General features: G+C 43.9%; 20 non-coding genes across 20 annotated transcripts; all 20 read left to right on the top strand.

The window, feature by feature from the left end:
• Window positions 1–492: 492 nt before the first annotated feature.
• Window positions 493–575, top strand: TRNAL-CAG (transfer RNA leucine (anticodon CAG)). The gene has a single exon. It is a non-coding gene; the product is annotated as a tRNA-Leu (tRNA).
• Window positions 576–1,206: 631 nt separating this feature from the next.
• TRNAL-CAG (transfer RNA leucine (anticodon CAG)) lies at window positions 1,207–1,289 on the top strand. The gene has a single exon. It is a non-coding gene; the product is annotated as a tRNA-Leu (tRNA).
• Window positions 1,290–2,589: 1,300 nt separating this feature from the next.
• Window positions 2,590–2,672, top strand: TRNAL-UAG (transfer RNA leucine (anticodon UAG)). Its single transcript has one exon. It is a non-coding gene; the product is annotated as a tRNA-Leu (tRNA).
• A 632-nt stretch (window positions 2,673–3,304) lies between these two features.
• On the top strand, window positions 3,305–3,387 carry TRNAL-CAG (transfer RNA leucine (anticodon CAG)). The gene has a single exon. It is a non-coding gene; the product is annotated as a tRNA-Leu (tRNA).
• Window positions 3,388–4,685: 1,298 nt separating this feature from the next.
• TRNAL-UAG (transfer RNA leucine (anticodon UAG)) lies at window positions 4,686–4,768 on the top strand. The gene has a single exon. It is a non-coding gene; the product is annotated as a tRNA-Leu (tRNA).
• Window positions 4,769–5,400: 632 nt separating this feature from the next.
• TRNAL-CAG (transfer RNA leucine (anticodon CAG)) lies at window positions 5,401–5,483 on the top strand. Its single transcript has one exon. It is a non-coding gene; the product is annotated as a tRNA-Leu (tRNA).
• A 193-nt stretch (window positions 5,484–5,676) lies between these two features.
• Window positions 5,677–5,759, top strand: TRNAL-AAG (transfer RNA leucine (anticodon AAG)). Its single transcript has one exon. It is a non-coding gene; the product is annotated as a tRNA-Leu (tRNA).
• Window positions 5,760–7,498: 1,739 nt separating this feature from the next.
• Window positions 7,499–7,581, top strand: TRNAL-CAG (transfer RNA leucine (anticodon CAG)). The gene has a single exon. It is a non-coding gene; the product is annotated as a tRNA-Leu (tRNA).
• A 2,014-nt stretch (window positions 7,582–9,595) lies between these two features.
• On the top strand, window positions 9,596–9,678 carry TRNAL-UAG (transfer RNA leucine (anticodon UAG)). Its single transcript has one exon. It is a non-coding gene; the product is annotated as a tRNA-Leu (tRNA).
• Window positions 9,679–10,310: 632 nt separating this feature from the next.
• Window positions 10,311–10,393, top strand: TRNAL-CAG (transfer RNA leucine (anticodon CAG)). Its single transcript has one exon. It is a non-coding gene; the product is annotated as a tRNA-Leu (tRNA).
• Window positions 10,394–11,691: 1,298 nt separating this feature from the next.
• TRNAL-UAG (transfer RNA leucine (anticodon UAG)) lies at window positions 11,692–11,774 on the top strand. Its single transcript has one exon. It is a non-coding gene; the product is annotated as a tRNA-Leu (tRNA).
• Window positions 11,775–12,406: 632 nt separating this feature from the next.
• Window positions 12,407–12,489, top strand: TRNAL-CAG (transfer RNA leucine (anticodon CAG)). Its single transcript has one exon. It is a non-coding gene; the product is annotated as a tRNA-Leu (tRNA).
• Window positions 12,490–13,788: 1,299 nt separating this feature from the next.
• TRNAL-UAG (transfer RNA leucine (anticodon UAG)) lies at window positions 13,789–13,871 on the top strand. The gene has a single exon. It is a non-coding gene; the product is annotated as a tRNA-Leu (tRNA).
• Window positions 13,872–14,778: 907 nt separating this feature from the next.
• TRNAL-AAG (transfer RNA leucine (anticodon AAG)) lies at window positions 14,779–14,861 on the top strand. The gene has a single exon. It is a non-coding gene; the product is annotated as a tRNA-Leu (tRNA).
• A 1,024-nt stretch (window positions 14,862–15,885) lies between these two features.
• On the top strand, window positions 15,886–15,968 carry TRNAL-UAG (transfer RNA leucine (anticodon UAG)). Its single transcript has one exon. It is a non-coding gene; the product is annotated as a tRNA-Leu (tRNA).
• A 632-nt stretch (window positions 15,969–16,600) lies between these two features.
• On the top strand, window positions 16,601–16,683 carry TRNAL-CAG (transfer RNA leucine (anticodon CAG)). The gene has a single exon. It is a non-coding gene; the product is annotated as a tRNA-Leu (tRNA).
• A 192-nt stretch (window positions 16,684–16,875) lies between these two features.
• TRNAL-AAG (transfer RNA leucine (anticodon AAG)) lies at window positions 16,876–16,958 on the top strand. The gene has a single exon. It is a non-coding gene; the product is annotated as a tRNA-Leu (tRNA).
• A 1,739-nt stretch (window positions 16,959–18,697) lies between these two features.
• On the top strand, window positions 18,698–18,780 carry TRNAL-CAG (transfer RNA leucine (anticodon CAG)). The gene has a single exon. It is a non-coding gene; the product is annotated as a tRNA-Leu (tRNA).
• A 191-nt stretch (window positions 18,781–18,971) lies between these two features.
• Window positions 18,972–19,054, top strand: TRNAL-AAG (transfer RNA leucine (anticodon AAG)). Its single transcript has one exon. It is a non-coding gene; the product is annotated as a tRNA-Leu (tRNA).
• Window positions 19,055–20,793: 1,739 nt separating this feature from the next.
• Window positions 20,794–20,876, top strand: TRNAL-CAG (transfer RNA leucine (anticodon CAG)). The gene has a single exon. It is a non-coding gene; the product is annotated as a tRNA-Leu (tRNA).
• The last annotated feature ends 284 nt before the right edge of the window (window positions 20,877–21,160 follow it).

The following is a 21,160-nucleotide window of genomic DNA, read 5'->3' as shown; positions in this document are numbered from 1 at the left end:
TTGCTGACAAAGTGCAGTCCTTACTATATGAGCATAGGACCCATGTAAGAGCTCATCTGGAAGAGTCATGCTCTTGTATGCCCTGGCCAGACAGGCCATGCAAATATGGAAGAATGCCTAGCATCTGGTAGACAGTTGGACTCCAGCACACTTACGGCAATTTCCTCAGGGCTGTGATCAGGGGCTGCTTAGATTTGCGTATTCCACCCTATGTTGTGACATTGAAATTCCTTGTTGAATTTGCTTTAGCTAGCCAAGAGGTGGCTGTTGACTCAATTTCAAAGCAGCTTTGGGCCTTTCAAGTGGCTGGTTAATAGCACTTTCTCTTTGTACGCCTTAAAGGTCTTAAGATTTCTTCATAGGTACTGCTCTCTATGGATTGTTCAAAGATCTGTTGGAAGTACTTATAATAGGATAAATAAATTGAGGGCATGCCTTTTTGGTACCCCACTTGCATGGCTGTCTGGCCTGTGGAAGGTTCCACAAATGCAAGTCAGGATGGCCGAGTGGTCTAAGGCGCTGCGTTCAGGTCGCAGTCTCTTCTGGAGGCGTGGGTTCAAATCCCACTTCTGACACGACTTTTGGAGATGTAATCTCCTTTTTCAGGTTAACATCTGATGGAAGTTGCATCTGTTGGTCTTCACCTGGGATGTGATTCCGTCCTCATCTAGTCAAGAGAGCTGGGGTTTCTCATATATTTCGGTTGTATAAAGTCTTGCTGACAAAGTGCAGTCCTTACTATATGAGCATAGGACCCATGTAAGAGCTCATCTGGAAGAGTCATGCTCTTGTATGCCCTGGCCAGACAGGCCATGCAAATATGGAAGAATGCCTAGCATCTGGTAGACAGTTGGACTCCAGCACACTTACGGCAATTTCCTCAGGGCTGTGATCAGGGGCTGCTTAGATTTGCGTATTCCACCCTATGTTGTGACATTGAAATTCCTTGTTGAATTTGCTTTAGCTAGCCAAGAGGTGGCTGTTGACTCAATTTCAAAGCAGCTTTGGGCCGTTCAAGTGGCTGGTTAATAGCACTTTCTCTTTGTACGCCTTAAAGGCATAAAGAGTTCTTCATAGGTACTGCTCTCTATGGATTGTTCAAAGATCTGTTGGAAGTACTTATAATAGGATAAATAAATTGAGGGCATGCTTTTTGGTACCCCACTTGCATGGCTGTCTGGCCTGTGGAAGGTTCTATAAATGCAAGTCAGGATGGCCGAGTGGTCTAAGGCACTGCGTTCAGGTCGCAGTCTCGTCTGGAGGCGTGGGTTCAAATCCCACTTCTGACAATTGTGTGTTTACTCTACTTTTTTCTTGGGAGAGAAAAAATCAGATCATTTCCCTCACATGGGCTTATATGGTTGTCTACTTGGAAAAGTGCAGTGAGTTTTTTTCTTGCTCTAGCCACTCATGACCTAAGATGTGTGCTTTTTTTCGGTTCACAATATCTTTCCCTCTCTGTAGATGATCAAGCAACGTGTGGTCAGGATGGCCGAGAGGTCTAAGGCGCTGCGTTAAGTCCGCAGTCTCTCCTGGAGGCGTGGGTTCGAATCCCACTTCTGACAAACCTTTAAGTCCATTTTGTCTCTGAGTTCTTTTAGAATCTCAGCTAAAAATTGGCAGTGCATATAATATCTGAATAAGTAACAAACTTCAGTTTCAACTGCAAATTAATTTGCCCAATTCTGTCTTCAAGCTCGTATAATATTCTTCTAGCACTCGTGGTGTTTTATGTGTTTTTTGGGGGGTGCTTAAAAAGTCCCTTTTATTAATGAAATGGGTTACATTCAGACTTGTGATATTTTTGGTTTCCAATAAGTAGATTGTTAATTTTATGTAACCTCATTTTCTAATGCTCCATTCAAGAGATGTTTCCACTATGAAATGCAGAGCAAGGGGAAAGAGCACAAGTGATAGAGCGAGTGAGTGAGAAGGGGTGTTGAGGAAGGAGAGAATGAAACAAAGACAGAGTGAGTGAACGGCAGGTAGGCCTAGAAGAGGAGACTAGAAGTGAAGGCGACATACTTTTCCCTGCTTTTGACCTCCCACCCATCCCAAACCGACCACATACGTACCATCTATGCAACGTTGGTATGCAGAAATTCACGCCTCAGCCAGTGAGGGTAAGTCCCAGGCCAGGGGCTAGAGAGCAAAAGACTGCATGTGCTCAGACGGTCCCTGCTAGGGACAGTTGATCTGAAACAAGGTCTGCTCTCTTGTATCCAGCAAGGATCTAGAAATCCTGCATGAATCTGCAAGGCACAATGACAGCATACATTTGCATAATATGCCCCACCTTCTGCCTTCCTACTTCCTGTGCAGTAGTTGTTTGTGTAGAGAGAGAGGTCGCATGCAAGGTAATTTTGTGAGTAGGATACAGGACCCTAAATAGCTGGTGAGAGGTATGAGGTATTCTAAAAGCATAAAAAATGTACACCTGTGAAATGAAATGCTTTCACATGTGATCTTCTGTGTTTATTGTCCTGTGCATAAAGTTGCACCTTGTGTTTGATGGTTTAAATTATTTCAGGCTTGCATGGAGGCAGAAATTTCTGAGTGACTTTTATACATTTCTTAAGACTCTGCACTGTCAGGATGGCCGAGTGGTCTAAGGCGCTGTGTTTAGGCCGCAGTCTCCTCTGGAGGCGTGGGTTCGAATCCCACTTCTGACATGACTTTTGGAGATGTAATCTCCTTTTTCAGGTTAACATCTGATGGAAGTTGCATCTGTTGGTCTTCACCTGGGATGTGATTCCGTCCTCATCTAGTCAAGAGAGCTGGGGTTTCTCATATATTTCGGTTGTATAAAGTCTTGCTGACAAAGTGCAGTCCTTACTATATGAGCATAGGACCCATGTAAGAGCTCATCTGGAAGAGTCATGCTCTTGTATGCCCTGGCCAGACAGGCAATGCAAATATGGAAGAATGCCTAGCATCTGGTAGACAGTTGGACTCCAGCACACTTACGGCAATTTCCTCAGGGCTGTGATCAGGGGCTGCTTAGATTTGCGTATTCCACCCTATGTTGTGACATTGAAATTCCTTGTTGAATTTGCTTTAGCTAGCCAAGAGGTGGCTGTTGACTCAATTTCAAAGCAGCTTTGGGCCGTTCAAGTGGCTGGTGAATAGCACTTTCTCTTTGTACGCCTTAAAGGTCTAAAGAGTTCTTCATAGGTACTGCTCTCTATGGATTGTTCAAAGATCTGTTGGAAGTTCTTATAATAGGATAAATAAATTGAGGGCATGCCTTTTCGTTACCCCACTTGCATGGCTGTCTGGCCTGTGGAAGGTTCCACAAATGCAAGTCAGGATGGCCGAGTGGTCTAAGGCACTGCGTTCAGGTCGCAGACTCTTCTGGAGGCGTGGGTTCAAATCCCACTTCTGACAATTGTGTGTTTACTCTACTTTTTTCTTGAGAGAGAAAAAAATAGATCATTTCCCTCACATGGGCTTATATGGTTGTCTACTTGGAAAAGTGCAGTGAGTTTTTTTCTTGCTCTAGCCCTCATGACCTAAGATGTGTGCTTTTCTTGGTTCACAATATCTTTCCCTCTCTGTAGATGATCAAGCAACATGTGGTCAGGATGGCCGAGTGGTCTAAGGCGCTGCGTTAAGGCCGCAGTCTCTCCTGGAGGCGTGGGTTCGCATCCCACTTCTGACAAAACTTTAAGTCCATTTTGTCTCTGAGTTCTTTTAGAATCTCAGCTAAAAATTGGCAGTGCATAAAATATCTGAATAAGTAACAAACTTCAGTTTCAACTGCAAATTAATTTGCCCAATTCTGTCTTCAAGCTCGTGTAATATTCTTCTAGCACTCGTGGTGTTTTATGTGTTTTTTGGGGGGTGCTTAAAAAGTCCCTTTTATTAATGAAATGGGTTACATTCAGTCTTGTGATATTTTTGGTTTCCAATAAGTAGATTGTTAATTTTATGTAACCTCATTTTCTAATGCTCCATTCAAGAGATGTTTCCACTATGAAATGCAGAGCAAGGGGAAAGAGCACAAGTGATAGAGCGAGTGAGTGAGAAGGGGTGTTGAGGAAGGAGAGAATGAAACAAAGACAGAGTGAGTGAACGGCAGGTATGCCTAGAAGAGGAGACTAGAAGTGAAGGCGACATACTTTTCCCTGCTTTTGACCTCCCACCCATCCCAAACCGACCACAAACGTACCATCTATGCAACGTTGGTATGCAGAAATTCACGCCTCAGCCAGTGAGGGTGAGTCCCAGGCCAGGGGCTAGAGAGCAAAAGACTGCATGTGCTCAGATGTTCCCTGCTAGGGACAGTTGATCTGAAACAAGGTCTGCACTCTTGTATCCAGCAAGGATCTAGAAATCCTGCATGAATATGCAAGGCACAATGACAGCACACATTTGCATAATATGCCCCACCTTCTGCCTTCCTACTTCCTGTGCAGTAGTTGTTTGTGTAGAGAGAGAGGTCGCAGGCAAGGTAATTTTGTGAGTCGGATACAGGACCCTAAAAAGCTGGTGAGAGGTATGAGGTATTCTAAAAGCACAAAAATTGTACACCTGTGAAATGAAATGCTTTCACATGTGATCTTCTGTGTTTATTGTCCTGTGCATAAAGTTGCACCTTGTGTTTGAAGGTTTAAATTATTTCAGGCTTGCATGGAGGCAGAAATTTCTGAGTGACTTTTATACATTTCTTAAGACTCTGCTCTGTCAGGATGGCCGAGTGGTCTAAGGCGCTGTGTTTAGGCCGCAGTCTCCTCTGGAGGCGTGGGTTCGAATCCCACTTCTGACATGACATTTGGAGATGTAATTTCCTTTTTCAGGTTAACATCTGATGGAAGTTGCATCTGTTGGTCTTCACCTGGGATGTGATTCCGTCCTCATCTAGTCAAGAGAGCTGGGGTTTCTCATACATTTCGGTTGTATAAAGTCTTGCTGACAAAGTGCAGTCCTTACTATATGAGCATAGGACCCATGTAAGAGCTCATCTGGAAGAGTCATGCTCTTGTATGCCCTGGCCAGACAGGCCATGCAAATATGGAAGAATGCCTAGCATCTGGTAGACAGTTGGACTCCAGCACACTTACGGCAATTTCCTCAGGGCTGTGATCAGGGGCTGCTTAGATTTGCGTATTCCACCCTATGTTGTGACATTGAAATTCCTTGTTGAATTTGCTTTAGCTAGCCAAGAGGTGGCTGTTGACTCAATTTCAAAGCAGCTTTGGGCCGTTCAAGTGGCTGGTTAATAGCACTTTCTCTTTGTACGCCTTAAAGGTCTAAAGAGTTCTTCATAGGTACTGCTCTCTATGGATTGTTCAAAGATCTGTTGGAAGTACTTATAATAGGATAAATAAATTGAGGGCATGCCTTTTCGGTACCCCACTTGCATGGCTGTCTGGCCTGTGGAAGATTCTATAAATGCAAGTCAGGATGGCCGAGTGGTCTAAGGCGCTGCGTTCAGGTCGCAGTCTCTTCTGGAGGTGTGGGTTCAAATCCCACTTCTGACAATTGTGTGTTTACTCTACTTTTTTCTTGGGAGAGGAAAAAATCAGATCATTTCCCTCACATGGGCTTATATGGTTGTCTACTTGGAAAAGTGCAGTGAGTTTTTTTCTTGCTCTAGCCACTCATGACCTAGGATGTGTGCTTTTTTTGGTTCACAATATCTTTCCCTCTCTGTAGATGATCAAGCAACGTGTGGTCAGGATGGCCGAGTGGTCTAAGGCGCTGCGTTAAGTCCGCAGTCTCTCCTGGAGGCGTGGGTTCGAATCCCACTTCTGACAAACCTTTAAGTCCATTTTGTCTCTGAGTTCTTTTAGAATCTCAGCTAAAAAATGGCAGTGCATAAAATATCTGAATAAGTAACAAACTTCAGTTTCAACTGCAAATTAATTTGCCCAATTCTGTCTTCAAGCTCGTGTAATATTCTTCTAGCACTCGTGGTGTTTTATGTGTTTTTTGGGGGGTGCTTAAAAAGTCCCTTTTATTAATGAAATGGGTTACATTCAGTCTTGTGATATTTTTGGTTTCCAATAAGTAGATTGTTAATTTTATGTAACCTCATTTTCTAATGCTCCATTCAAGAGATGTTTCCACTATGCAATGCAGAGCAAGGGGAAAGAGCACAAGTGATAGAGCGAGTGAGTGAGAAGGGGTGTTGAGGAAGGAGAGAATGAAACAAAGACAGAGTGAGTGAACGGCAGGTAGGCCTAGAAGAGGAGACTAGAAGTGAAGGCGACATACTTTTCCCTGGTTTTGACCTCCCACCCATCCCAAACCGACCACAAACGTACCATCTATGCAACGTTGGTATGCAGAAATTCACGCCTCAGCCAGTGAGGGTGAGTCCCAGGCCAGGGGCTAGAGAGCAAAAGACTGCATGTGCTCAGACGTTCCCTGCTAGGGACAGTTGATCTGAAACAAGGTCTGCTCTCTTGTATCCAGCAAGGATCTAGAAATCCTGCATGAATCTGCAAGGCACAATGACAGCATACATTTGCATAATATGCCCCACCTTCTGCCTTCCTACTTCCTGTGCAGTAGTTGCTTGTGTAGAGAGAGAGGTCGCAGGCAAGGTAATTTTGTGAGTAGGATACAGGACCCTAAAACGCTGGTGAGAGGTATGAGGTATTCTAAAAGCATAAAAATTGTACACCTGTGAAATGAAATGCTTTCACATGTGATCTTCTGTGTTTATTGTCCTGTGCATAAAGTTGCACCTTGTGTTTGAAGGTTTAAATTATTTCAGGCTTGCATGGAGGCAGAAATTTCTGAGTGACTTTTATACATTTCTTAAGACTCTGCACTGTCAGGATGGCCGAGTGGTCTAAGGCGCTGTGTTTAGGCCGCAGTCTCCTCTGGAGGCGCGGGTTCAAATCCAACTTCTGACGTGACTTTTGGAGATGTAATCTCCTTTTTCAGGTTAACATCTGATGGAAGTTGCATCTGTTGGTCTTCACCTGGGATGTGATTCCGTCCTCATCTAGTCAAGAGAGCTGGGGTTTCTCATATATTTCGGTTGTATAAAGTCTTGCTGACAAAGTGCAGTCCTTACTATATGAGCATAGGACCCATGTAAGAGCTCATCTGGAAGAGTCATGCTCTTGTATGCCCTGGCCAGACAGGCCATGCAAATATGGAAGAATGCCTAGCATCTGGTAGACAGTTGGACTCCAGCACACTTACGGCAATTTCCTCAGGGCTGTGATCAGGGGCTGCTTAGATTTGCGTATTCCACCCTATGTTGTGACATTGAAATTCCTTGTTGAATTTGCTTTAGCTAGCCAAGAGGTGGCTGTTGACTCAATTTCAAAGCAGCTTTGGGCCTTTCAAGTGGCTGGTTAATAGCACTTTCTCTTTGTACGCCTTAAAGGTCTTAAGATTTCTTCATAGGTACTGCTCTCTATGGATTGTTCAAAGATCTGTTGGAAGTACTTATAATAGGATAAATAAATTGAGGGCATGCCTTTTTGGTACCCCACTTGCATGGCTGTCTGGCCTGTGGAAGGTTCCACAAATGCAAGTCAGGATGGCCGAGTGGTCTAAGGCGCTGCGTTCAGGTCGCAGTCTCTTCTGGAGGCGTGGGTTCAAATCCCACTTCTGACACGACTTTTGGAGATGTAATCTCCTTTTTCAGGTTAACATCTGATGGAAGTTGCATCTGTTGGTCTTCACCTGGGATGTGATTCCGTCCTCATCTAGTCAAGAGAGCTGGGGTTTCTCATATATTTCGGTTGTATAAAGTCTTGCTGACAAAGTGCAGTCCTTACTATATGAGCATAGGACCCATGTAAGAGCTCATCTGGAAGAGTCATGCTCTTGTATGCCCTGGCCAGACAGGCCATGCAAATATGGAAGAATGCCTAGCATCTGGTAGACAGTTGGACTCCAGCACACTTACGGCAATTTCCTCAGGGCTGTGATCAGGGGCTGCTTAGATTTGCGTATTCCACCCTATGTTGTGACATTGAAATTCCTTGTTGAATTTGCTTTAGCTAGCCAAGAGGTGGCTGTTGACTCAATTTCAAAGCAGCTTTGGGCCGTTCAAGTGGCTGGTTAATAGCACTTTCTCTTTGTACGCCTTAAAGGCATAAAGAGTTCTTCATAGGTACTGCTCTCTATGGATTGTTCAAAGATCTGTTGGAAGTACTTATAATAGGATAAATAAATTGAGGGCATGCTTTTTGGTACCCCACTTGCATGGCTGTCTGGCCTGTGGAAGGTTCTATAAATGCAAGTCAGGATGGCCGAGTGGTCTAAGGCACTGCGTTCAGGTCGCAGTCTCGTCTGTAGGCGTGGGTTCAAATCCCACTTCTGACAATTGTGTGTTTACTCTACTTTTTTCTTGGGAGAGAAAAAATCAGATCATTTCCCTCACATGGGCTTATATGGTTGTCTACTTGGAAAAGTGCAGTGAGTTTTTTTCTTGCTCTAGCCACTCATGACCTAAGATGTGTGCTTTTTTTCGGTTCACAATATCTTTCCCTCTCTGTAGATGATCAAGCAACGTGTGGTCAGGATGGCCGAGAGGTCTAAGGCGCTGCGTTAAGTCCGCAGTCTCTCCTGGAGGCGTGGGTTCGAATCCCACTTCTGACAAACCTTTAAGTCCATTTTGTCTCTGAGTTCTTTTAGAATCTCAGCTAAAAATTGGCAGTGCATATAATATCTGAATAAGTAACAAACTTCAGTTTCAACTGCAAATTAATTTGCCCAATTCTGTCTTCAAGCTCGTATAATATTCTTCTAGCACTCGTGGTGTTTTATGTGTTTTTTGGGGGGTGCTTAAAAAGTCCCTTTTATTAATGAAATGGGTTACATTCAGACTTGTGATATTTTTGGTTTCCAATAAGTAGATTGTTAATTTTATGTAACCTCATTTTCTAATGCTCCATTCAAGAGATGTTTCCACTATGAAATGCAGAGCAAGGGGAAAGAGCACAAGTGATAGAGCGAGTGAGTGAGAAGGGGTGTTGAGGAAGGAGAGAATGAAACAAAGACAGAGTGAGTGAACGGCAGGTAGGCCTAGAAGAGGAGACTAGAAGTGAAGGCGACATACTTTTCCCTGCTTTTGACCTCCCACCCATCCCAAACCGACCACATACGTACCATCTATGCAACGTTGGTATGCAGAAATTCACGCCTCAGCCAGTGAGGGTAAGTCCCAGGCCAGGGGCTAGAGAGCAAAAGACTGCATGTGCTCAGACGTTCCCTGCTAGGGACAGTTGATCTGAAACAAGGTCTGCTCTCTTGTATCCAGCAAGGATCTAGAAATCCTGCATGAATCTGCAAGGCACAATGACAGCATACATTTGCATAATATGCCCCACCTTCTGCCTTCCTACTTCCTGTGCAGTAGTTGTTTGTGTAGAGAGAGAGGTCGCATGCAAGGTAATTTTGTGAGTAGGATACAGGACCCTAAATAGCTGGTGAGAGGTATGAGGTATTCTAAAAGCATAAAAAATGTACACCTGTGAAATGAAATGCTTTCACATGTGATCTTCTGTGTTTATTGTCCTGTGCATAAAGTTGCACCTTGTGTTTGATGGTTTAAATTATTTCAGGCTTGCATGGAGGCAGAAATTTCTGAGTGACTTTTATACATTTCTTAAGACTCTGCACTGTCAGGATGGCCGAGTGGTCTAAGGCGCTGTGTTTAGGCCGCAGTCTCCTCTGGAGGCGTGGGTTCGAATCCCACTTCTGACATGACTTTTGGAGATGTAATCTCCTTTTTCAGGTTAACATCTGATGGAAGTTGCATCTGTTGGTCTTCACCTGGGATGTGATTCCGTCCTCATCTAGTCAAGAGAGCTGGGGTTTCTCATATATTTCGGTTGTATAAAGTCTTGCTGACAAAGTGCAGTCCTTACTATATGAGCATAGGACCCATGTAAGAGCTCATCTGGAAGAGTCATGCTCTTGTATGCCCTGGCCAGACAGGCAATGCAAATATGGAAGAATGCCTAGCATCTGGTAGACAGTTGGACTCCAGCACACTTACGGCAATTTCCTCAGGGCTGTGATCAGGGGCTGCTTAGATTTGCGTATTCCACCCTATGTTGTGACATTGAAATTCCTTGTTGAATTTGCTTTAGCTAGCCAAGAGGTGGCTGTTGACTCAATTTCAAAGCAGCTTTGGGCCGTTCAAGTGGCTGGTGAATAGCACTTTCTCTTTGTACGCCTTAAAGGTCTAAAGAGTTCTTCATAGGTACTGCTCTCTATGGATTGTTCAAAGATCTGTTGGAAGTTCTTATAATAGGATAAATAAATTGAGGGCATGCCTTTTCGTTACCCCACTTGCATGGCTGTCTGGCCTGTGGAAGGTTCCACAAATGCAAGTCAGGATGGCCGAGTGGTCTAAGGCACTGCGTTCAGGTCGCAGACTCTTCTGGAGGCGTGGGTTCAAATCCCACTTCTGACAATTGTGTGTTTACTCTACTTTTTTCTTGAGAGAGAAAAAAATAGATCATTTCCCTCACATGGGCTTATATGGTTGTCTACTTGGAAAAGTGCAGTGAGTTTTTTTCTTGCTCTAGCCCTCATGACCTAAGATGTGTGCTTTTCTTGGTTCACAATATCTTTCCCTCTCTGTAGATGATCAAGCAACATGTGGTCAGGATGGCCGAGTGGTCTAAGGCGCTGCGTTAAGGCCGCAGTCTCTCCTGGAGGCGTGGGTTCGCATCCCACTTCTGACAAAACTTTAAGTCCATTTTGTCTCTGAGTTCTTTTAGAATCTCAGCTAAAAATTGGCAGTGCATAAAATATCTGAATAAGTAACAAACTTCAGTTTCAACTGCAAATTAATTTGCCCAATTCTGTCTTCAAGCTCGTGTAATATTCTTCTAGCACTCGTGGTGTTTTATGTGTTTTTTGGGGGGTGCTTAAAAAGTCCCTTTTATTAATGAAATGGGTTACATTCAGTCTTGTGATATTTTTGGTTTCCAATAAGTAGATTGTTAATTTTATGTAACCTCATTTTCTAATGCTCCATTCAAGAGATGTTTCCACTATGAAATGCAGAGCAAGGGGAAAGAGCACAAGTGATAGAGCGAGTGAGTGAGAAGGGGTGTTGAGGAAGGAGAGAATGAAACAAAGACAGAGTGAGTGAACGGCAGGTATGCCTAGAAGAGGAGACTAGAAGTGAAGGCGACATACTTTTCCCTGCTTTTGACCTCCCACCCATCCCAAACCGACCACAAACGTACCATCTATGCAACGTTGGTATGCAGAAATTCACGCCTCAGCCAGTGAGGGTGAGTCCCAGGCCAGGGGCTAGAGAGCAAAAGACTGCATGTGCTCAGATGTTCCCTGCTAGGGACAGTTGATCTGAAACAAGGTCTGCACTCTTGTATCCAGCAAGGATCTAGAAATCCTGCATGAATATGCAAGGCACAATGACAGCACACATTTGCATAATATGCCCCACCTTCTGCCTTCCTACTTCCTGTGCAGTAGTTGTTTGTGTAGAGAGAGAGGTCGCAGGCAAGGTAATTTTGTGAGTCGGATACAGGACCCTAAAAAGCTGGTGAGAGGTATGAGGTATTCTAAAAGCACAAAAATTGTACACCTGTGAAATGAAATGCTTTCACATGTGATCTTCTGTGTTTATTGTCCTGTGCATAAAGTTGCACCTTGTGTTTGAAGGTTTAAATTATTTCAGGCTTGCATGGAGGCAGAAATTTCTGAGTGACTTTTATACATTTCTTAAGACTCTGCTCTGTCAGGATGGCCGAGTGGTCTAAGGCGCTGTGTTTAGGCCGCAGTCTCCTCTGGAGGCGTGGGTTCGAATCCCACTTCTGACATGACATTTGGAGATGTAATTTCCTTTTTCAGGTTAACATCTGATGGAAGTTGCATCTGTTGGTCTTCACCTGGGATGTGATTCCGTCCTCATCTAGTCAAGAGAGCTGGGGTTTCTCATACATTTCGGTTGTATAAAGTCTTGCTGACAAAGTGCAGTCCTTACTATATGAGCATAGGACCCATGTAAGAGCTCATCTGGAAGAGTCATGCTCTTGTATGCCCTGGCCAGACAGGCCATGCAAATATGGAAGAATGCCTAGCATCTGGTAGACAGTTGGACTCCAGCACACTTACGGCAATTTCCTCAGGGCTGTGATCAGGGGCTGCTTAGATTTGCGTATTCCACCCTATGTTGTGACATTGAAATTCCTTGTTGAATTTGCTTTAGCTAGCCAAGAGGTGGCTGTTGACTCAATTTCAAAGCAGCTTTGGGCCGTTCAAGTGGCTGGTTAATAGCACTTTCTCTTTGTACGCCTTAAAGGCATAAAGAGTTCTTCATAGGTACTGCTCTCTATGGATTGTTCAAAGATCTGTTGGAAGTACTTATAATAGGATAAATAAATTGAGGGCATGCTTTTTCGGTACCCCACTTGCATGGCTGTCTGGCCTGTGGAAGATTCTATAAATGCAAGTCAGGATGGCCGAGCGGTCTAAGGCGCTGTGTTCAGGTCGCAGTCTCTTCTGGAGGCGTGGGTTCAAATCCCACTTCTGACAATTGTGTGTTTACTCTACTTTTTTCTTGGGAGAGAAAAAATCAGATCATTTCCCTCACATGGGCTTATATGGTTGTCTACTTGGAAAAGTGCAGTGAGTTTTTTTCTTGCTCTAGCCACTCATGACCTAAGATGTGTGCTTTTTTTGGTTCACAATATCTTTCCCTCTCTGTAGATGATCAAGCAACGTGTGGTCAGGATGGCCGAGTGGTCTAAGGCGCTGCGTTAAGTCCGCAGTCTCTCCTGGAGGCGTGGGTTCGAATCCCACTTCTGAAAAACCTTTAAGTCCATTTTGTCTCTGAGTTCTTTTAGAATCTCAGCTAAAAATTGGCAGTGCATATACTATCTGAATAAGTAACAAACTTCAGTTTCAACTGCAAATTAATTTGCCCAATTCTGTCTTCAAGCTCGTATAATATTCTTCTAGCACTCGTGGTGTTTTATGTGTTTTTTGGGGGGTGCTTAAAAAGTCCCTTTTATTAATGAAATGGGTTACATTCAGACTTGTGATATTTTTGGTTTCCAATAAGTAGATTGTTAATTTTATGTAACCTCATTTTCTAATGCTCCATTCAAGAGATGTTTCCACTATGAAATGCAGAGCAAGGGGAAAGAGCACAAGTGATAGAGCGAGTGAGTGAGAAGGGGTGTTGAGGAAGGAGAGAATGAAACAAAGACAGAGTGAGTGAACGGCAGGTAGGCCTAGAAGAGGAGACTAGAAGTGAAGGCGACATACTTTTCCCTGCTTTTGACCTCCCACCCATCCCAAACCGACCACATACGTACCATCTATGCAACGTTGGTATGCAGAAATTCACGCCTCAGCCAGTGAGGGTAAGTCCCAGGCCAGGGGCTAGAGAGCAAAAGACTGCATGTGCTCAGACGTTCCCTGCTAGGGACAGTTGATCTGAAACAAGGTCTGCTCTCTTGTATCCAGCAAGGATCTAGAAATCCTGCATGAATCGGCAAGGCACAATGACAGCATACATTTGCATAATATGCCCCACCTTCTGCCTTCCTACTTCCTGTGCAGTAGTTGTTTGTGTAGAGAGAGAGGTCGCATTCAAGGTAATTTTGTGAGTAGGATACAGGACCCTAAATAGCTGGTGAGAGGTATGAGGTATTCTAAAAGCATAAAAATAGTACACCTGTGAAATGAAATGCTTTCACATGTGATCTTCTGTGTTTATTGTCCTGTGCATAAAGTTGCACCTTGTGTTTGAAGGTTTAAATTATTTCAGGCTTGCATGGAGGCAGACATTTCTCAGTGACTTTTATACATTTCTTAAGACTCTGCACTGTCAGGATGGCCGAGTGGTCTAAGGTGCTGTGTTTAGGCCGCAGTCTCCTCTGGAGGCGTGGGTTCGAATCCCACTTCTGACATGACTTTTGGAGATGTAATCTCCTTTTTCAGGTTAACATCTGATGGAAGTTGCATCTGTTGGTCTTCACCTGGGATGTGATTCCGTCCTCATCTAGTCAAGAGAGCTGGGGTTTCTCATATATTTCGGTTGTATAAAGTCTTGCTGACAAAGTGCAGTCCTTACTATATGAGCATAGGACCCATGTAAGAGCTCGTCTGGAAGAGTCATGCTCTTGTATGCCCTGGCCAGACAGGCAATGCAAATATGGAAGAATGCCTAGCATCTGGTAGACAGTTGGACTCCAGCACACTTACGGCAATTTCCTCAGGGCTGTGATCAGGGGCTGCTTAGATTTGCGTATTCCACCCTATGTTGTGACATTGAAATTCCTTGTTGAATTTGCTTTAGCTAGCCAAGAGGTGGCTGTTGACTCAATTTCAAAGCAGCTTTGGGCCGTTCAAGTGGCTGGTTAATAGCACTTTCTCTTTGTACGCCTTAAAGGTCTAAAGAGTTCTTCATAGGTACTGTTCTCTATGGATTGTTCAAAGATCTGTTGGAAGTACTTATAATAGGATAAATAAATTAAGGGCATGCCTTTTCGGTACCCCACTTGCATGGCTGTCTGGCCTGTGGAAGGTTCCACAAATGCAAGTCAGGATGGCCGAGTGGTCTAAGGCGCTGCATTCAGGTCGCAGTCTCTTCTGGAGGCGTGGGTTCAAATCCCACTTCTGACAATTGTGTGTTTACTCTACTTTTTTCTTGAGAGAGAAAAAAATAGATCATTTCCCTCACATGGGCTTATATGGTTGTCTACTTGGAAAAGTGCAGTGAGTTTTTTTCTTGCTCTAGCCACTCATGACCTAAGATGTGTGCTTTTTTTGGTTCACAATATCTTTCCCTCTCTGTAGATGATCAAGCAACATGTGGTCAGGATGGCCGAGTGGTCTAAGGCGCTGCGTTAAGGCCGCAGTCTCTCCTGGAGGCGTGGGTTCGAATCCCACTTCTGACAAAACTTTAAGTCCATTTTGTCTCTGAGTTCTTTTAGAATCTCAGCTAAAAATTGGCAGTGCATATAATATCTGGATAAGTAACAAACTTCAGTTTCAACTGCAAATTAATTTGCCCAATTCTGTCTTCAAGCTCGTATAATATTCTTCTAGCACTCGTGGTGTTTTATGTGTTTTTTGGGGGTTGCTCAAAAAGTCCCTTTTATTAATGAAATGGGTTACATTCAGTCTTGTGATATTTTTGGTTTCCAATAAGTAGATTGTTAATTTTATGTAACCTCATTTTCTAATGCTCCATTCAAGAGATGTTTCCACTATGAAATGCAGAGCAAGGGGAAAGAGCACAAGTGATAGAGCGAGTGAGTGAGAAGGGGTGTTGAGGAAGGAGAGAATGAAACAAAGACAGAGTGAGTGAACGGCAGGTATGCCTAGAAGAGGAGACTAGAAGTGAAGGCGACATACTTTTCCCTGCTTTTGACCTCCCACCCATCCCAAACCGACCATAAACGTACCATCTATGCAACGTTGGTATGCAGAAATTCACGCCTCAGCCAGTGAGGGTGAGTCCCAGGCCAGGGGCTAGAGAGCAAAAGACTGCATGTGCTCAGACGTTCCCTGCTAGGGACAGTTGATCTGAAAAAAGGTCTGCACTCTTGTATCCAGCAAGGATCTAGAAATCCTGCATGAATCTGCAAGGCACAATGACAGCACACATTTGCATAATATGCCCCACCTTCTGCCTTCCTACTTCCTGTGCAGTAGTTGTTTGTGTAGAGAGAGAGGTCGCAGGCAAGGTAATTTTGTGAGTCGGATACAGGACCCTAAAAAGCTGGTGAGAGGTATGAGGTATTCTAAAAGCATAAAAATTGTACACCTGTGAAATGAAATGCTTTCACATGTGATCTTCTGTGTTTATTGTCCTGTGCATAAAGTTGCACCTTGTGTTTGAAGGTTTAAATTATTTCAGGCTTGCATGGAGGCAGAAATTTCTGAGTGACTTTTATACATTTCTTAAGACTCTGCTCTGCCAGGATGGCCGAGTGGTCTAAGGCGCTGTGTTTAGGCCGCAGTCTCCTCTGGAGACGTGGGTTCGAATCCCACTTCTGACATGCCTTTTGGAGATGTAATCTCCTTTTTCAGGTTAACATCTGATGGAAGTTGCATCTGTTGGTCTTCACCTGGGATGTGATTCCGTCCTCATCTAGTCAAGAGAGCTGGGGTTTCTCATATATTTCGGTTGTATAAAGTCTTGCTGACAAAGTGCAGTCCTTACTATATGAGCATAGGACCCATGTAAGAGCTCATCTGGAAGAGTCATGCTCTTGTATGCCCTGGCCAGACAGGCCATGCAAATATGGAAGAATGCCTAGCATCTGGTAGACAGTTGGACTCCAGCACACTTACGGCAATTTCCTCAGGGCTGTGATCAGGGGCTGCTTAGATTTGCGTATTCCACCCTATGTTGTGACATTGAAATTCCTTGTTGAATTTGCTTTAGCTAGCCAAGAGGTGGCTGTTGACTCAATTTCAAAGCAGCTTTGGGCCGTTCAAGTGGCTGGTTAATACCACTTTCTCTTTGTACGCCTTAAAGGCATAAAGAGTTCTTCATAGGTACTGCTCTCTATGGATTGTTCAAAGATCTGTTGGAAGTACTTATAATAGGATAAATAAATTGAGGGCATGCCTTTTCGGTACCCCACTTGCATGGCTGTCTGGCCTGTGGAAGGTTCCACAAATGCAAGTCAGGATGGCCGAGTGGTCTAAGGCGCTGCGTTCAGGTCGCAGTCTCTTCTGGAGGCGTGGGTTCAAATCCCACTTCTGACAATTGTGTGTTTACTCTACTTTTTTCTTGAGAGAGAAAAAATCTGATCATTTCCTTCATATGGGCTTATATGGTTGTCTACTTGGAAAAGTGCAGTGAGGTTTTTTCTTGCTCTAGCCACTCATGACCTAAGATGTGTGCTTTTTTTGGTTCACAATATCTTTCCCTCTCTGTAGATGATCAAGCAACATGTGGTCAGGATGGCCGAGTGGTCTAAGGCGCTGCGTTAAGGCCGCAGTCTCTCCTGGAGGCGTGGGTTCGAATCCCACTTCTGACAAAACTTTAAGTCCATTTTGTCTCAGAGTTCTTTTAGAATCTCAGCTAAAAATTGGCAGTGCATAAAATATCTGAATAAGTAACAAACTTCAGTTTCAACTGCAAATTAATTTGCCCAATTCTGTCTTCAAGCTCGTGTAATATTCTTCTAGCACTCGTGGTGATTTATGTGTTTTTTGGGGGGTGCTTAAAAAGTCCCTTTTATTAATGAAATGGGTTCCATTCAGTCTTGTGATATTTTTGGTTTCCAATAAGTAGATTGTTAATTTTATGTAACCTCATTTTCTAATGCTCCATTCAAGAGATGTTTCCACTATGAAATGCAGAGCAAGGGGAAAGAGCACAAGTGATAGAGCGAGTGAGTGAGAAGGGGTGTTGAGGAAGGAAAGAATGAAACAAAGACAGAGTGAGTGAACGGCAGGTATGCCTAGAAGAGGAGACTAGAAGTGAAGGCGACATACTTTTCCCTGCTTTTGACCTCCCACCCATCCCAAACCGACCACAAACGTACCATCTATGCAACGTTGGCATGCAGAAATTCACACCTCAGCCAGTGAGGGTGAGTCCCAGGCCAGGGGCTAGAGAGCAAAAGACTGCATGTGCTCAGACGTTCCCTGCTAGGGACAGTTGATCTGAAACAAGGTCTGCACTCTTGTATCCAGCAAGGATCTAGAAATCCTGCATGAATCTGCAAGGCACAATGACAGCATACATTTGCATAATATGCCCCACCTTCTGCCTTCCTACTTCCTGTGCAGTAGTTGTTTGTGTAGAGAGAGAGGTCGCAGGCAAGGTAATTTTGTGAGTATAATACAGGACCCTAAATAGCTGGTGAGAGGTATGAGGTATTCTAAAAGCATAAAAATTGTACACCTGTGAAATGAAATGCTTTCACATGTGATCTTCTGTGTTTATTGACCTGTGCATAAAGTTGCACCTTGTGTTTGAAGGTTTAAATTATTTCAGGCTTGCATGGAGGGAGAAATTTCTGAGTGACTTTTATACATTTCTTAAGACTCTGCACTGTCAGGATGGCCGAGTGGTCTAAGGCGCTGTGTTTAGGCCGCAGTCTCCTCTGGAGGCGCGGGTTCAAATCCAACTTCTGACGTGACTTTTGGAGATGTAATCTCCTTTTTCAGGTTAACATCTGATGGAAGTTGCATCTGTTGGTCTTCACCTGGGATGTGATTCCGTCCTCATCTAGTCAAGAGAGCTGGGGTTTCTCATATATTTCGGTTGTATAAAGTCTTGCTGACAAAGTGCAGTCCTTACTATATGAGCATAGGACCCATGTAAGAGCTCATCTGGAAGAGTCATGCTCTTGTATGCCCTGGCCAGACAGGCCATGCAAATATGGAAGAATGCCTAGCATCTGGTAGACAGTTGGACTCCAGCACACTTACGGCAATTTCCTTAGGGCTGTGATCAGGGGCTGCTTAGATTTGCGTATTCCACCCTATGTTGTGACATTGAAATTCCTTGTTGAATTTGCTTTAGCTAGCCAAGAGGTGGCTGTTGACTCAATTTCAAAGCAGCTTTGGGCCTTTCAAGTGGCTGGTTAATAGCACTTTCTCTTTGTACGCCTTAAAGGTCTTAAGAGTTCTTCATAGGTACTGCTCTCTATGGATTGTTCAAAGATCTGTTGGAAGTACTTATAATAGGATAAATAAATTGAGGGCATGCCTTTTCGGTACCCCACTTGCATGGCTGTCTGGCCTGTGGAAGGTTCCACAAATGCAAGTCAGGATGGCCGAGTGGTCTAAGGTGCTGCGTTCAGGTCGCAGTCTCTTCTGGAGGCGTGGGTTCAAATCCCACTTCTGACAATTGTGTGTTTACTCTACTTTTTTCTTGAGAGAGAAAAAATCAGATAATTTCCCTCACATGGGCTTATATGGTTGTCTACTTGGAAAAGTGCAGTGAGTTTTTTTCTTGCTCTAGCCACTCATGACCTAAGTTGTGTGCTTTTTTTGGTTCACAATATCTTTCCCTCTCTGTAGATGATCAGTCAAATGTGGTCAGGATGGCCGAGTGGTCTAAGGCGCTGCGTTAAGGCCGCAGTCTCTCCTGGAGGCGTGGGTTCGAATCCCACTTCTGACAAAACTTTAAGTCCATTTTGTCTCTGAGTTCTTTTAGAATCTCAGCTAAAAATTGGCAGTGCATATAATATCTGAATAAGTAACAAACTTCAGTTTCAACTGCAAATTAATTTGCCCAATTCTGTCTTCAAGCTCGTATAATATTCTTCTAGCACTCGTGGTGTTTTATGTGTTTTTTGGGGGGTGCTCAAAAAGTCCCTTTTATTAATGAAATGGGTTACAATCAGTCTTGTGATATTTTTGGTTTCCAATAAGTAGATTGTTAATTTTATGTAACCTCATTTTCTAATGCTCCATTCAAGAGATGTTTCCACTATGAAATGCAGAGCAAGGGGAAAGAGCACAAGTGATAGAGCGAGTGAGTGAGAAGGGGTGTTGAGGAAGGAGAGAATGAAACAAAGACAGAGTGAGTGAACGGCAGGTATGCCTAGAAGAGGAGACTAGAAGTGAAGGCGACATACTTTTCCCTGCTTTTGACCTCCCACCCATCCCAAACCGACCACAAACGTACCATCTATGCAACGTTGGTATGCAGAAATTCACGCCTCAGCCAGTGAGGGTGAGTCCCAGGCCAGGGGCTAGAGAGCAAAAGACTGCATGTGCTCAGACGTTCCCTGCTAGGGACAGTTGATCTGAAACAAGGTCTGCACTCTTGTATCCAGCAAGGATCTAGAAATCCTGCATGAATCTGCAAGGCACAATGACAGCACACATTTGCATAATATACCCCACCTTCTGCCTTCCTACTTCCTGTGCAGTAGTTGTTTGTGTAGAGAGAGAGGTCGCAGGCAAGGTAATTTTGTGAGTCGGATACAGGACCCTAAAAAGCTGGTGAGAGGTATGAGGTATTCTAAAAGCATAAAAATTGTACACCTGTGAAATGAAATTCTTTCACATGTGATCTTCTGTGTTTATTGTCCTGTGCATAAAGTTGCACCTTGTGTTTGAAGGTTTAAATTATTTCAGGCTTGCATGGAGGCAGAAATTTCTGAGTGACTTTTATACATTTCTTGAAACTCTGCTCTGTCAGGATGGTCGAGTGGTCTAAGGCGCTGTGTTTAGGCCGCAGTCTCCTCTGGAGGCGTGGGTTTGAATCCCACTTCTGACATGACTTTTGGAGATGTAATCTCCTTTTTCAGGTTAACATCTGATGGAAGTTGCATCTGTTGGTCTTCACCTGGGATGTGATTCCGTCCTCATCTAGTCAAGAGAGCTGGGGTTTCTCATATATTTCGGTTGTATAAAGTCTTGCTGACAAAGTGCAGTCCTTACTATATGAGCATAGGACCCATGTAAGAGCTCATCTGGAAGAGTCATGCTCTTGTATGCCCTGGCCAGACAGGCCATGCAAATATGGAAGAATGCCTAGCATCTGGTAGACAGTTGGACTCCAGCACACTTACGGCAATTTCCTCAGGGCTGTGATCAGGGGCTGCTTAGATTTGCGTATTCCACCCTATGTTGTGACATTGAAATTCCTTGTTGAATTTGCTTTAGCTAGCCAAGAGGTGGCTGTTGACTCAATTTCAAAGCAGCTTTGGGCCGTTCAAGTGGCTGGTTAATAGCACTTTCTCTTTGTACGCCTTAAAGGCATAAAGAGTTCTTCATAGGTACTGCTCTCTATGGATTGTTCAAAGATCTGTTGGAAGTACTTATAATAGGATAAATAAATTGAGGGCATGCTTTTTCGGTACCCCACTTGCATGGCTGTCTGGCCTGTGGAAGGTTCTATAAATGCAAGTCAGGATGGCCGAGTGGTCTAAGGCGCTGCGTTCAGGTCGCAGTCTCTTCTGGAGGCGTGGGTTCAAATCCCACTTCTGACAATTGTGTGTTTACTCTACTTTTTTCTTGAGAGAGAAAAAATCTGATCATTTCCTTCACATGGGCTTATATGGTTGTCTACTTGGAAAAGTGCAGTGAGTTTTTTTCTTGCTCTAGCCACTCATAACCTAAGATGTGTGCTTTTTTTGGTTCACAATATCTTTCCCTCTCTGTAGATGATCAAGCAACATGTGGTCAGGATGGCCGATTGGTCTAAGGCGCTGCTTTAAGGCCGCAGACTCTCCTGGAGACGTGGGTTCGAATCCCACTTCTGAAAAAACTTTAA

This window comes from Lissotriton vulgaris, chromosome 8 (genome assembly GCF_964263255.1).
Source record: "Lissotriton vulgaris chromosome 8, aLisVul1.2, whole genome shotgun sequence".
NCBI lineage: Eukaryota > Metazoa > Chordata > Amphibia > Caudata > Salamandridae > Lissotriton > Lissotriton vulgaris.
Note: the sequence above shows the minus strand (reverse complement) of the source record. Positions and strands in the feature narration are given on the sequence as shown.